At 41.6% G+C, this 14,646-nt stretch overlaps 1 protein-coding gene across 3 annotated transcripts in view; it reads left to right on the top strand.

The window, feature by feature from the left end:
• The first annotated feature begins 10,088 nt into the window (after nt 1–10,088).
• The window catches only part of ST18 (ST18 C2H2C-type zinc finger transcription factor), a 90,848-nt gene continuing 86,290 nt past the window's right edge, over nt 10,089–14,646 (top strand). For all 3 annotated transcript variants that reach the window (XR_009490474.1, XM_025001822.2, XM_025001821.2), the window contains exon 1: nt 10,089–10,173. The gene's annotated coding sequence lies outside the window, so the exon portion shown is untranslated. The remainder of the gene's footprint in view (nt 10,174–14,646) is intronic.

Below are 14,646 nucleotides of genomic sequence, written 5' to 3'. Positions count from 1 at the left end.
ATGAATACCAGCTTTACTGGGACAGTTAGTATGTCTGTGTTTCACTGAGCTTGAGCAAGAGGAGTAGAATGTCCGTGGGAGAGACGAGGTCCATGATGCAGAGAGAAAACTGATCTGACTATTATGGGGTTCACAGGGCCTGGCACCTAGATTCCCAGGGCTGTCACGCAGAAGCTGGTGTTAGCATGGAAGGCTTTCTTCATTGTGAAATGGTGACAACTCCCGATAGGCATGGGATGATGACAGGAAAAGAGTGCACTATGGTGCTCATGAGAGTGCCTTTCTCAGGGAAAGAGTTCAGTCAAGGTGTTATTTAGTCGCTGAGTTGTGTCTGACTCTTGCGACTTCATGGACTGTATAGCCCGCCGGGCTCCTCTGTCCATGGAATTTTCCAGGCAAGAATACTGGAGTGAATAGCCATTTCCTTCACCATGGGATCTTCTTGACCCAGAAAATGTCATACCATTTTACTTTCATGGTAAAAGTAATGGGTTAGTTTTGTCTTTCCCTGTGGTTCCATTTTTATCTCCAGTACAAAGCTCATCCATTTGAAGGACATGGACATATGCTGTTTAAAATAAAATGTAAGTGTGTTTTTAAGTCAGGACAGTGGCCATACTGACAAATTCTGAGTAAGAAAAGTGAGGTACAGAAACTGGAAACTGGATATAGTTTAAATGAGTTGAAGATCTTCCTAAATGGTTTTCTTGCCAAATTTGGAAAAACAAGACTAATATTTCCATGTTACCTTTGGCTTTTATTCCCATGAAAGGACTGATTTAAATCACGTACTGTTAGTTTTCATGTAAATCAGATAAAAGTAGACGTTGAGGAAGAAACTGACTGTGAAATCTATTACGCTCTATGCTTGCTCTCCTTTGGTTTTGGGAGCCAACTTTTATACATAAGGAAAGAGGACATTGAAGACAAAATTGTAAATTCTTAACTGGCATAGCAATCAGACAAAATCTATAAGCTCCAGATGTTGTCCTGGGATGTTATGTATTGAATACAATTAATAGGATAGTATCTCAGGCATCCAAGGAATATTATTTTAGGCTTATTTTAATTCAATTCAGTAGTAACTGAATTCAATTCAATTCAGTATTGAACCCACTCTGGCCACATTGTGTGTCAGTGAAAGGTCAACATGACACATCCCCTCAAGTCCATAAGCTTTACTGGCACCGGGAGGATAAAGTGACCTTGACTCTGTGATGTCAGGGAGCTCAAGGAATCAGGTTGGAGGTGCCTGGCACCTCACAAGTCCATGCCATTCGGTCACTTCACCACGGCATGGGTGATACTGCTTCTCACCAGACACATTTTGCAGCTCTGATACTAAAGGGAAGAGTTCCTTTGAGAGTAGCAAATAAAATCAACACATCCTAAACATTTCATTTTAGCTCTTTACCCTGACCAGCTAGTCTCCTTTGACACTTGTCTAGCTATACAAAACTGTGGCTTAAATACATTGCTTAACCAAGCCAAGTACAACTTTGACTGTGGTTTTTCATTTGGTCTTTGGGGACATTTATTTATTGTAGCCAAAGTCTCTGAATCTCCGAAGATGCGTTCTTCATGATTCATCATTTCTGGAAGCATTTCCAGGCTGGTCTCAGCCTGTGCTCCCATTGCTTGTTCTGCCTCCTCCCTTATCATATTTCCACATCCTATTGGAATCCTCAGTTTGCTGATTTGTACCATGAGGATAAGAACTCTGCTTTCTGTATCTTTAAATGCCCAAGACTGGCATGGAGTTTCCTAGATCAGTTCTCAATAAATGTGTATTGAACCAATAATAAGTAAAGTGTTTAGCAGAAAGGGACTTATGTTAACAGAATCTGCATTAAATTAACTATAATGAGGACAAAATCCAAAAACCCTTCTGCAAAAATCCAATGCCCACTGGCCTCAACATTTGAGAATCAGGTCATTTCTTTGACAGTTTCGTTAGTTTCTCCCATTCCATATTGCCTGGTCAGACAATAAAGATAAATGATTCTATTCTTTTATCTTAATCCAATTGTACAGAATATGGTGAGGATTTTAATGCAAAACAAACAGTTCCTGCTGGGTGAAACAGCACACTTGTTGGAAAAAATTCTAAGAAAACCTCTTAGAAACGGACAAGGAAAATATAAAATGTCTTAGGATATCAAGCATATTGTGTAACAATCTATATAATAAAACAGCTTAAATAGAGAAAATTCCCTTTACATAATAAAAAGCCTCCTTTTTGAATCAACAAGTGCTCTTTGAACTTTATTAAAAATGTTTTGACATTATAGGGTTGTTTAGTATAGATTTACTCAAAATAGCACATTTAGTTGCAACACAAGCCTTGAAGTTAAGTGGTTAGTTTAATAAAACAGAGTTTCCATAGTTACCACAGGAGAACAGAAGATAACTTTTATTTCTTTGGAAGCCAGAAAGGGGCTTTAGAGAAAAGATTAAGCAAACAGACCCAGGCAGGTTCATTATGCAGGGCTTTGCACCTCATTGGCTTGTTTAAAAGTAGAAACTTGATATTACAGGAAATTAAAGTTTTCCCCCTAAAATCTATAGCAGCACACTAAGAACTATGCATATTCCATATCCCTGGGCATTCCCAACTAGCATATGAGTCAGAGAGAAAGCTGGGTTAATGAGATCAATTTTTGCTCACAGTGTTTTGTTAAGAACCATTTCATAAACAAGTGGTTAAAAACCCATGCAGGAGACAGCACAACCCTGCTCTCCGTCTCAGGTCTAACTTGGTTATTCCCGATCACCATTCTGTCGGAAGGCCTGATGGAAGGAAACCAAAATCCTCCTCATGCCGGTTCGCTGAGATACGCTCTGAATGCTAGAGATGGCTACTGTCGCCGTGCCCTCTGCTGTGTGAACCCAAGGAGCTCTTCACCATTGACTGTTGAGAAGCAGAGTGACGTGGTTCCCACTGTCTCACCTTCAGCCTGTGAGCCTTTAAGGCGGCAGTGATTAACAGGACTTTCCCAAAGTTTCTATGTAGTTACAAGGACAGTTTCAATCTTCTGTCATTTTTTTGCATTAGCTCTGATTATGCTTTTACCAGAAATATGCATTTGTTTTAAAGGTAACAATACCGACTAGGAGAATAGCTTATGTTTCATCTATATTTATCAGCACTCACTGTACATTTGTGTCTTCATTACCAGGAAATATTAAGGGACATTGTGCCATCGATTCCTGTTTACAGTTTATTATGCAGAGATAGGAAACACTTAGCATGTAAAATGAATGTAGAAATTATTCCTGGATAGAAACATGGACATTTCCCACTCGTTGGCTCTTTCTCCTCCATCACCGGATCAGAGTGTAATTGTCAGTAATCAGGCCTGCTTGCTGCTGATAAAACCACTCTGAATGCTAGCGGCCTTCTTTGTGTGATGACTCAATTATTCCAGAAGTGCCTCATCAAATCTACCCCATCAGCTGGGCTAATAAATAAGGAGAAGAAACTGGCCCCCCAAAGCAAATTATAAATCCATTTGCATTAACCATTTCGCTGGTCCATGATCTAGGCAGAAATAAGCATGGCAGCTTGTGTTAAGCTTATTTGAATATGTTTATAATGTTTACAGCATGCAACTTTTTTTTTTCCCACAAGGTGTTGGAATTATCAGTCATGAATGGCATCTGAATGCATTTATGTTAATTGCAGCAAGGCTTTAAGGATCTTTGAGGGCTATTTTGTGACTTAAATCAGGTGGAAGTTAAAACCTCTTGCAGGGAGAAGTATGGGTCTCGCACGAGTTATTGGCATTGCCTCAGAGTTTCAGAAGAAGGGGCTTGTGCTTTATTTTTACAGGTGGTAAAAGGACACATATGAATACTATAATGCCTGCTAGTACAAGTACAATGACTTCATATTGATCACAGTGGAAACCAGAAGTTATTCTGATGTTCTGTATGACTGCAGCAATTTGCAGAGAAAAAAAAAAAACAAAACATTTTCTAGAGAAGATCAGAGTTGCCATAGCATTCTTTGTACTTCAGATTCCTTGAAAGACTCCATAAGGCAGAGAGCTCAAAAAGCCAGGCAAACCAGTAAAAATCAATTAAGTCCATCAATGGAAATTTTGTACATTGACAAATCATGTTTCTGTTCTTCTTATAAAATAACAAACTCTACTGCATAAGTTTAGTTTGTAGTTGAACTTCAGTGATCACTGGGGAAGCAAAAAACATTCAGAATGTATCATGAAGAGCAGTTTGGTTGCTGATATCAAATAATTAGTCTTGCTGAATATGCTGTGATTTAAAACCCAAGGCATCCCCCCCTAAGAGGATGCAATGCCACTGTCCCATTTTGCAATGGGGGCTGTTTCAGTTTTGAATAAGTTCTTTCTACTCCTACAGTGACAAGTAGAGCTTCTAGCCAGTAAACAGTATTTTTATTTGCCTAAAACAACTTAAAAGGAACCCACTGCTGCTGCTGCTGCTGCTGCTGCTAAGTCGCTTCAGTCGTGTCCGACTCTGCGACCCCATAGACGGAAGCCCACCAGGCTCTACTATCCCTGGGATTCTCCAGGCAAGAACACTGGAGTGGGTTGCCATTACCTTCTCCAATGCATGAAAGTGAAAAGTGAAAGCGAAGTCGCTCAATCATGTCCGACTCTTCGAGACCCCATGGACTGCAGCCTAGCAGGCTCCTCCGTCCATGGGATTTTCCAGGCAAGAGTACTGGAGTGGGGTGCCATCACCTTCTCTGAAAAGGAACCCACTACTTCTCTTCATTTGCTCCTGTCTATGAAGCAAGTCGGAGAAGGCAATGGCAAGCCACTCCAGTAGTCTTGCCTAGAAAATCCCATGGATGGAGGAGCCTGGTGGGCTGCAGTCCATGGGGTCTCTACGAGTCGGTCGTGACTGAGTGACTTCACTTTCACTTTTCACTTTCATGCATTGGAGAAGGAAATGGCAACCCACTCCAGTGTTCTTGCCTGGAGAATCCCAGGGACGGCAGAGCCTGGTGGGCTGCCATCTATGGGGTCACACAGAGTCGGTTACAACTGAAGCAACTTAGCAGCAGCAGCAGCATGAAGCAAGTCCTCCTTGTATCAATCTGGAAGGCTAAGAAGAAGGAAGTAGTGTTTGACAGCATAAATATAATGTGACAGAAGGCTAACATCATTTTTGTACATCAGTTGCTAAATATATACTCTCTTGCTATGATGAGAAAGCTCATTGATGAAAAAATTCAAAATAAGAGGTTTAAATTTTCATTAGAAATTTAATGATGAACATGGCAAGTTGGAAAGTTGAAGAATTCAATCGTCTGTCCAAGCAAATTTATACAAAATTTGACTCTCACTTAAATTATCATGGTAATTAATATAAAAATAAACCTAGAGAGGTGGGATGGGAGGTGGGAGGGAAGCTCCAGAGGGAGGGGATATATGTGTACATGTGGCTGATTCACTTCATTGTACACAGAAACTAACACATTTTAAAGCAATTATACTCCAATTAAAAAATATTAAAATTAAAACTAGACAGAAGTATAAAGGACTTGCTTTCCCATTAAAAAAAAAAAGATCAAGAAAAATCCCCCCTTTTCACCATGCTAACTAATGAACAATTGGTGAAGATCCCAAAGGTAGTGACTGAGAGGTTAAAAGTGTTGGGAGGTTGGGAGACAGGGCTTCATGGGTCAGCAGTGCTGAGGTTGTATGTGTGTGTTAGTCGCTCAGTTGTGTCCAGCTCTTTGTGATCCCATGGACTGTAGCTCACCAGACTCCTCTGTCCATGGAATTCTCCAGGCAAGAATACTGAGTGGGTTGCCATTCCCTTCTCCAGAGGATCTTCCCGACTCAGGGACTGAACCTGGGTCTCCCACATTACAGGCAGATTCTTCACCTTCTGAGCCAGCAGGGAAGCCCAGTGCTAAGGTTAACATGCTGAATTCTCCCATTTCATTTGGTAGGAAACTAGACCTGAGGGTGATGTTTGGAGTTTGAATTAACACCCAAGTTCTGAGAGGAGGCTGCTGGGCATTGCATCGGACCAGTCCCACTGGTGAGTGAACTCCAAACATAGCAGTTGTCTCACAGGGCTTCCAGCATGATGACGTTTCATATTCGATTTCCTTGCCCTTTCATCAAAGTTTTCACTTTGAGTTTAGTCCGGAGGATTTTTTTTAATACAGAATTTGTTTCTGAGTCGTAAGTAAATCTATGGTTCTCTGCTTTAAGGACACAATTGACAGTTGCATCTTAGGTCACCTCACCACCACCACCACCAATAAAATATAATCTGATATAGCTCTAAAAAAGTAACATCTCAGATTCATTACATCATATCATCAGGTTTAAAAACTGTCTTTCATATACATACTGCTGCTGCTGCTGCTGCTGCTAAGTCGCTTCAGTCGTGTCTGACTCTGTGCAACCCCATAGACGGCAGCCCACCAGGCTTCCTGTCCCTGGGATTCTCCAGGCAAGAACACTGGAGTGGGTTGCCATTTCCTTCTCCAGTGCATGAAAGTGAAAAGTGAAAATGAAGTCGCTCAGTCATGTCCGACTCCTAGGGACCCTATGGACTTCAGCCCACCAGGCTCCTCCGTGCATGGGATTTTCCAGGCAAGAGTACTGGAGTGGGGTGCCATTGCCTTCTCTGCATATACACATTACCATCTGTAAAATAGCTGGTGGGACACTGCTGTATAGCATAGGGAGCTCAGCTCGGTGCTCTGTGATGACCTAGAGGGGTGGGGTGGGGGCAGGAGGGAAGCTCAAGAGGGAAGGGGTATTTGTATACTTATGGCTGATTCACTTAGTTGTTGTATAGCAGAAACCAACACAACACTGTAAAGCAATTATGCTCCAATTAAAAATAAAAAACACTAATACTGTAGTGCATATTTGAAAGTTGCTAAAAAATAAAAAAGAACTGTCCTTTTCTGAAGCAAATACTTATCCTTGAAGTGTCTGTAAATTTAGCACTCCATCCATGATTATTGGCATAAAGCAGAGCACACAAATGGAGTCTTCTGTGATGACTCCATTTAACAAGTGAAGCCACGTCTTAATTATAGCCACGCTGAAAGACTGTGCAGCCCACTAGGCTCCCAGAACCTTGGTTTGTCATGTAGTTTCACCTTCTAAGACTGCAGTTTCATGAAAAGATGAACTTCAATGGAAAAGTGTCCATCCTGGTAGGCAGGGGAGAGAACTAACTCAGTTACATGTTGGGGGAGCTTGGTCAAGATTCCAAATCTTAGGTTAATTGTCTTCCAAAATGTGTATCTCCTAAGAATATTTTAGTAAGTCCTTAACTTTTACAGCATGGTTTAAGATCAGCAAAGAGATTAAAAGTATGGCAATTATTGCCATTTGCAGCATCATGGATGGACCTAGGGACTGTCATATTGAGTGAAGTCAGTCAGACAGAGAAAGAAAAATATCGTATGACATCCCTTATAGGTGGAATCTAAAAAGAAATGATACAAATGAACTTATTTACAAAACAGACTCATAGACTTAGAAAAAGAACCAGTGATTGCCAGGGGGAAGGATGAGGGGAAGGGATAGTTGGGGAGTTTGGGATGGACATGTACACACTGCTATATTTAAAATGGATAACCAACAAGGTCCTACTGTACAGCACAGGGAACTCCGCTCCATGTTATGTAGTAGCCTGGATGGAAGGGCAGTTCGGAGGAGAATGGATACATGTGTATGTATGACTGAGTCCCTTTGCTATCTACCTGCAAATATCACAACATTGTTAATCAGCTATACTCCAGTAAGAAATAAAAAGTTAAGAAAGAGTATGGCGACTATTGAAAATGGGTTTTTAAGGGTCCCTCTTTGATACAGTAATAGGACACATGCAGGGAGTGAAGGGAACCGATTGCAGTGGGAGATTCCTCTTGGTATCAGCCAGTGTGTTTCCACAAGGCCGTGGGCGGAGTTGTGAACGATGGATGCTTGAAACAGCGAGCCTCTGCAGCTCCTCTTTCCCACCCGTATTCCGGTGCACTTGGACTTCCCAGGCCTTTTGTGTCACATCACATTTCTGAACTTATATTTTGCCGGCATCCTCTGTGCAGGGCTCCACGTGGATCTCAGCTGTGCTGCCTTTGCTCTGCTCCCTGGGGAGGGGAGAGACAGCAGATGGGGTTAGGGCAGAGGGCTGACGCATCTGACAGCAAACGGCCGGGTTGTTGCGGGGAAGCCGCAAGCGTCAGGAAGCTCCTTTTCCCCTGAGAACCAAGTAACCACTGAAGAAAGTTGAAAATGAGCCCTCTGAGAAACGCTATTAAAAGTAGTAAAAAATCACGATTGTGCAGATGAGGTGCTGCTGTGTGCTTATTCGGATGCTAATGAGTTTGACATTAGGGAACTCGGAGGGTTTAGAGCTACTCCCTTCTGTGATTCGGTTCTTTATTGGCAATCTTTGAGAAAATAAATGGAAAATGTATTGCTAATAAACACACACCACGATTGGGTGTAGACAAAAAGCCATTACTTTCAGGGTTTAGAAAAGCGCTCTGCCCACCAGTGTTTTTCAGATCTTTTGTCTTAGGTTAGAGTGTGACAAACAAAGGGGACAGGCAGGTGGACCTACCGAGGGCGAGGGAGGGTAAGCCAAACACAGTTGTAGAGAAAGCTGGGTTTTGTTTTTGCTTTTTTTTTTGTTGTTGTTGCAATCAAGCAAACTAAGAACTCCCCAGTCCTATGGGACTTTTCAGTCCTTCCATCCTGTGTCTTGAGACTTTTGCTGTGTGAGACATCCTGTCATGAGACATCTGTGTCTTAAGACATCTGCTCTGTCTTAAGGGTTTTATCCCCATTTTTCGCCAGGATCTACAGTTGCTGATTTGAGTTGAAGAAGCATCTGCTTAATGTCTGGTCAGAACTTTCAAGTGACGCAGAAATCCATGGTTAAAAAGCCGGACCCTCCAACTTACTGCAAGGGGTAAACACAAACCCTAGAGATCATCTGCCAGGAAGGTTGGTGACTTGTGTTCTAGAATGCCAGAATGGACGGACAAACCGTAGCAAGTGTGTGTTAAGATAGATACTATATATATATATATATATAGTGTTCATGTCAGTAGCCACTCGCTGTCAGGCTGAGTGTGTTAACACTGAATTTCAGAGTTTTCTTTCAAGGGCCAAACAGCCTGAAGACGGATTCTGTTCCATCCCTGGGACCAGGTAAAGGAGATGCAGGCCTGTGTGTTATGTCTGGAAGCAAGGAAGCCACACGCAGATTGTTCCCATGGAAAGCAGGATGAAACGTTGGCAAAAAGTGCTAGTAGCCTTTCGGGACACCTCATTCAAGGGCGGCCTAAATCCACATGCCTTGGGATCTTGTCTCTCGTGACTTCTTGAGGATAGCACGTGCCAAACCTTGACTGATCTTTTTCTTCTGGTGGTTAAAAATAAAACCGAGAATAATGACATTGAGAAGCCCTATTATACAATTTTCCTAGTAAAGGGCAGGCATTTTATCTATATCTATATCTATGTGTGTGCTTAGCCGCTCAGTCATGTCCAGCTCTTCGTGACCCCATGGACTGCAGCCTGTCATGCTCCTCTGTCCATGGGGATTCTCCAGACAAGAATACTGGAGTGGGTTGCCATGCCCTTCTTTATCTATATCTTATCTATATATCTAGTTTGGTAAGAAAAACAAAAATCGATTTGGCTTACCTTAATAAAGGTAAAGGGGGTAGAGAATCTGCCTGCAATACAGGGGACCTGGTTCGATCCCTGGGTCAGAAAGATCCCCTGGAGAAGGGACTGGCAACCTACTCCAGTGTTCTTGCCTGGAGAATCCATGGACAGAGGAGCCTGGTGGGCTACAGTCCATGGGGTCACAAAGAGTCAGACATGACTGAGCAACTAACACAGACAGCCAGGATAAAGGTAAACATCTTTTCCCCATTGATATATTATTAAATAGTATGATATTTTCATTCTGTTTATAGCATAGTCCATCAGAATTATAGATAATTGTTTACTGTTCACATCACTGGTTATTTTTGCTTTTCTGTTTTTTTTGTCCACCTTACATACCTTCTCTCTTTTATTTTTTATCTTAATAGAATGAATTGCAGGATTTCTCACTAAAGCGAACACAGGTGTTCATTCTGACGGAGGGGGCTCACCGAGTCAGCGTACAAGTTACCTGGAGAAAGAGGTAAGACAACATTTTTATTAAAAAGCAGAATATGTTGAAATAAAATGGATCCGATTGAAGCATTTTATAAAGACTCTCTCCTATGACATTGCTTTATCTCTGTAGATTTACTTTCACAAAAATATATTGTTAATGCCCAATTTAGGATTGTGATTTTTTTTGTCAGAAGCGTGATCACTCTACTGTTTTAAAATATTAAACAGGTGAAGTTCTCTGAGCCTACAAGCCCTTTTGCATATTGATTAGTATATGTTATTTGTTTGCACATGTTTGCCCTTAGAGAGAGACTCAGCATTAAAATTGTTTTAAAATTCCAATTTGAATTCATTTGTATTAGAAATTAGTTTATTTAAGGATCAGGAGTAAATAAGTGAGATTTTTAAAAGCATGTTTTTAAAAGCATTGTAGTTGATTTCTGCAGTTAATTCCTACAAACAGTGAAAAGTAAGGAACTGGGACATCCTTGGGAAAAATCTGTTTAAAATGGCTTACCCCTCTATGAAGAAGCTTGTTTTCTAACATTTATGCATTTTTCAACACATGCATCTCAAAATATCAATAAGAAAAAAATTTTTTTAGACGGTTTCAGGGTGTTAACTTTCACTGAGTTCTCTTTAATCAGAGCATATTAAAAATATTTTTAAGTCTATGAAAACACAAAGCTGGTGATTGCCCCCTTAGGTCACAAAACTGTGACTCGGAGGCCGTGGTACAGAGACTAATAGAAATCCTTGGCACCCGGCGTCCACCTAAGGGAATGATAGAACTATTTGCTGGAGTCGTTTGGCAAAAGGACACAGACATATGGCTTTGGTTCATGGTCACGTTGCCAGTTGTGCAAAGTTAGAGGGTTAGTCGGTACAGAGGAGCGGCAGCAACTCAGACATCAAAAGTGAGACTCCAAACACATCAGCCTCCTCTTAAAGCCACCCAAGCTTTCACAGGCCTGAGGTTTCTTCCATTTGACTGTAGAAATTCCCTTTCAAAGGCAGCTTTTCTGTGGGGGTGTGCATGCCCTCAGCCTCAGGAAGAGCTCTCCCCAGACAGCTGTCCTTGGTCTGAGAGAAGACTGAACCTGCTTCCCCATCAGGGGTGAAAGGACATGAGATGGGTCACCAATGTGCAGGATGCCATCGTTCGGTTCTTCAGCTTTTTATGCAGAATACGAAGCAGTACAGATAGAGCTGGACAGGAACAGAGATTTGAAATCAGGGATCCTGTGCCCTAAATAAAAGATGTGGAAAATTTTTCATTTCATTTAGGAGAAAGGATTCAAAAAAGTTTCAGAAAATTAATAATATGGCATCAAGGATGCTGTCAAACTTCCTGATTTTATTCATTTAGATGTTTTAAAGTTTGCTTTCTTTTTTTAAAAACAAATTATTATTATGTTTGGCTGCATTGCATGGCATATGGAACTTTCCTGACCAGGGGCTGAACCTTTGCCCACAGCATTGGAGGCACGGAGTCTTAACCAGAGGACCACCAGGAAGTCCTTACATTTATTTTCTGAATTACTCTCCCTGAGAAATAAGTAAATGTATGAAAAGAGAACCAGGAAACTAAAAGGAGGGTAAGAACAGAGGAAAAATATACTTGATCATTCAATCTTGGTTTCCTTCTCAACGAGTCAACTGTGCTTTTAGGATCACAGCTCATTTCCCCCATCTTTTCCTTGTACAACAGGGAAGCATCTTCTGCTGCTATTTTCCGTCGATTCAAAGCTCTGTTGAAAACAAAATGATGCCAGATTCATCAAAAGGAAGGGCACTCAGTGTAGGGTTCTTTGTTCTTCGATCTGGCCAAGTTCTGTCCCAAGGTACAGACATCATTTAGCTGTTCCATTTTCTGAGGTTAGCCTTTTCCAACTTCCTCAGTTTCTTTTTGTCATTAAAAAAAAGCTGACTTTTGTTAAGGAAGCATCCGCTGAGGATGGGGGGCTCCTGGTGGGGAGGACCCCTGGACCTCCTCCCGGCAGGCACGGGACTAACTTCCTCTCGCCATCACCGTGAGCTTCTCAGGAATGGAAGAGTCACGTGACACAACAGACAGACTGCCTTGTCGGTTTACAACTCCCAGGAGAGGACCACTACGAAATCTTTAAAGTGGGACTTATTGTAAGTCAAATGTAGTGAAAGACTTCTCAAATTAAAAGTAGCTACTGGCGTGAAATTATATGTAACTAGACAGGGCTTCCCTGGTGGCTTAGATGGTAAAAAATCTGCATGCCATGCAGAACACCTAGTTTGATCCCTGGGTCGGGAAGATCCCCTGGAAGAGGGCATGGCAACTCGTTCCAGCATTCTTGCCCGGAGAATCCCATGGACAGAGGAGCCTGAGGAGCTATAGTCCATGGGGTCACAAAGAGTTGGATACAATTATGCGACTAACACTTTCATTTTCAGACAAGATTACAATTAATTGTATAAGGATTTTGAGAGTGTCCTCAAAATGTTATGATCACCATGGCTTTTCTACTAATATTAAGAAATTCGAGACTACTTATAAATCTATATCAAGGATGACAGTGGATAGAATTCTGTTGAAAGGAGAAATAAAACTTAAAGATTAACAAGAGATTTGTTTTACCCAAATCTTAAGAAGTGATTAAATGTTTACTTGGAGGTTGTTTTTGTGGACAAACAATTTTGTTTAACCATTGATCAAAATAGAGTTTTAAGTGAAAAATAAAATCAAAGGGAACTAAATCTCCTCACATACCAGTCATTTGCATGTGTGATGGAAGCAAAACTGAGTTTATCAATCTGGTGTCCTGCTTCTTGAATCTCTCCCTTCCACAAATCAGCAATTCCAGGGGTCCCTGGTGGCTCAGATGGTAAAGACTCTGCCTGCAATGCAGGAGACCCAGGTTCGATTCCTGGGTCAGGAAGCTCATCTGGAGGAGGGCATGGCAACCCACTCCAGTATTCTTGTCTGGAGAATCCCATGGACAGAGGAGCCTGGTGGGCTACAGTCCATGAGGTTGCAAAGAGTTGGACACAACTGAACCCCAAAGACGGCACCTAGTTGGTGCCATGGAGTGATGCAGAAGGAAGATCCTCTGATAGCCCCTGACGTATCTAAGTGCCAGGAGGAGAAGGTGGTCAAGTTCATGTCACTAGGGACACCTGCACATAGCTTTGTAAATCCCTTGAAGATGTTACATGAGTTTTCCAAATTCAAGTAAATAATAAGAATGTATTTTATAGTCATCTTTCTTCTTCACTGCCTCTTTGCTTATCTCCATTGTTGGTTGGCATAGCCTTCCTCTAAGTTTGCTTCTTTGCCTCCTTTATTTTATAAGTTTCTTTCCCTCTTGCCATTTATCCTTGTATTAATTAATCTCCCCCAGAGAACTGGGGGAGAATCTCCTTAAAATATTTTTTCATGACTTCATTATGAAATGGATACCAAGAAGTAACCCCTTTTTTCCCTTCAACATAAATATTATATGTAACATATCCATAGTTACAGGTTAATAGAACTTTCCCCATAGCTTCATGAAAAATAAGAGTGGCAAAATTTGCCCTTACTGTTTTATCTCGATTGAGTAGATTGATATAGCCAGGAGGAAATGGTAAGAGTCTCAGAAAATGTCTTATTCCCATCCATAAACAATGGGATGCAGATAAAGGCCCTAAGAAATGGGAAGAAGGACAGCTGTTTGGAAAATCAAAGCTCTGTTTTAAGGAAAGAAATGCTTCATTAAGTTTTACAAAGTCAATTGCAGGCTTGTCCATAGCATTTGGGATGTAGGCAGAAAGGCTGATCAAGCCTCCTTTTCCAATAGAAAAAAAAGATAATGTTCTCCATAAGAAGTGGAGTTTTTAGGATGCTGCCCATGTGGGTTATGGTGGTGGCTGCTTCTGTAACCGGGAGAACTTGACCGGGTAGCTGGTCCCCTCCCGCATGCACACCCCTCATGTCTGAGCACCAGCAATGAGGTAGGACCTCTTTCCCATGAAGGAACCATCCCTGGAATGTGGTGCCCACTGAATCCAAGGTTCCATTTTACAAAAATTAAGTCTACCCATCAGCAGTTTATTGAAGTCCATGAACATAATCCATAGGAAGAATGCTTAGAGGTTTCTGTTCCCAGGTGTAAGGTTTTCATGAACAAAGGCTTTTTTTCAAGCTGAGGTCTCCCAGGAGATCAAATTTTCTCATGAATGTTAAAACTTCTTGCCCCAAAAGAAAGCCCAAGATGTCTTATATCCTTATCCCCAAGTTGCTGTAAGACGTAACTAAACCCAGAACTTAGGAACTGTCCTTCAGGTGTGAAAGGAGGGAGAGCTGAAATGGGTGAATTGTATGTGGGGGCCTTGATCCCTCCCATGCCCATCACTTGGCCCACATGTTATGTTGAACACTGAGCTTCGTGGATGTGTTACCAGTTCTTACAAAGCTTGAATGGGATGTATGTGCTCCAGTATGACGCTATTGTCCAGCCAGAGGACAATAGCATCGGAAAAT

The sequence above is a fragment of the Bos taurus genome, chromosome 14 (assembly GCF_002263795.3).
Source record: "Bos taurus isolate L1 Dominette 01449 registration number 42190680 breed Hereford chromosome 14, ARS-UCD2.0, whole genome shotgun sequence".
NCBI lineage: Eukaryota > Metazoa > Chordata > Mammalia > Artiodactyla > Bovidae > Bos > Bos taurus.
This window is presented reverse-complemented; position numbering and strand designations above follow the sequence as displayed.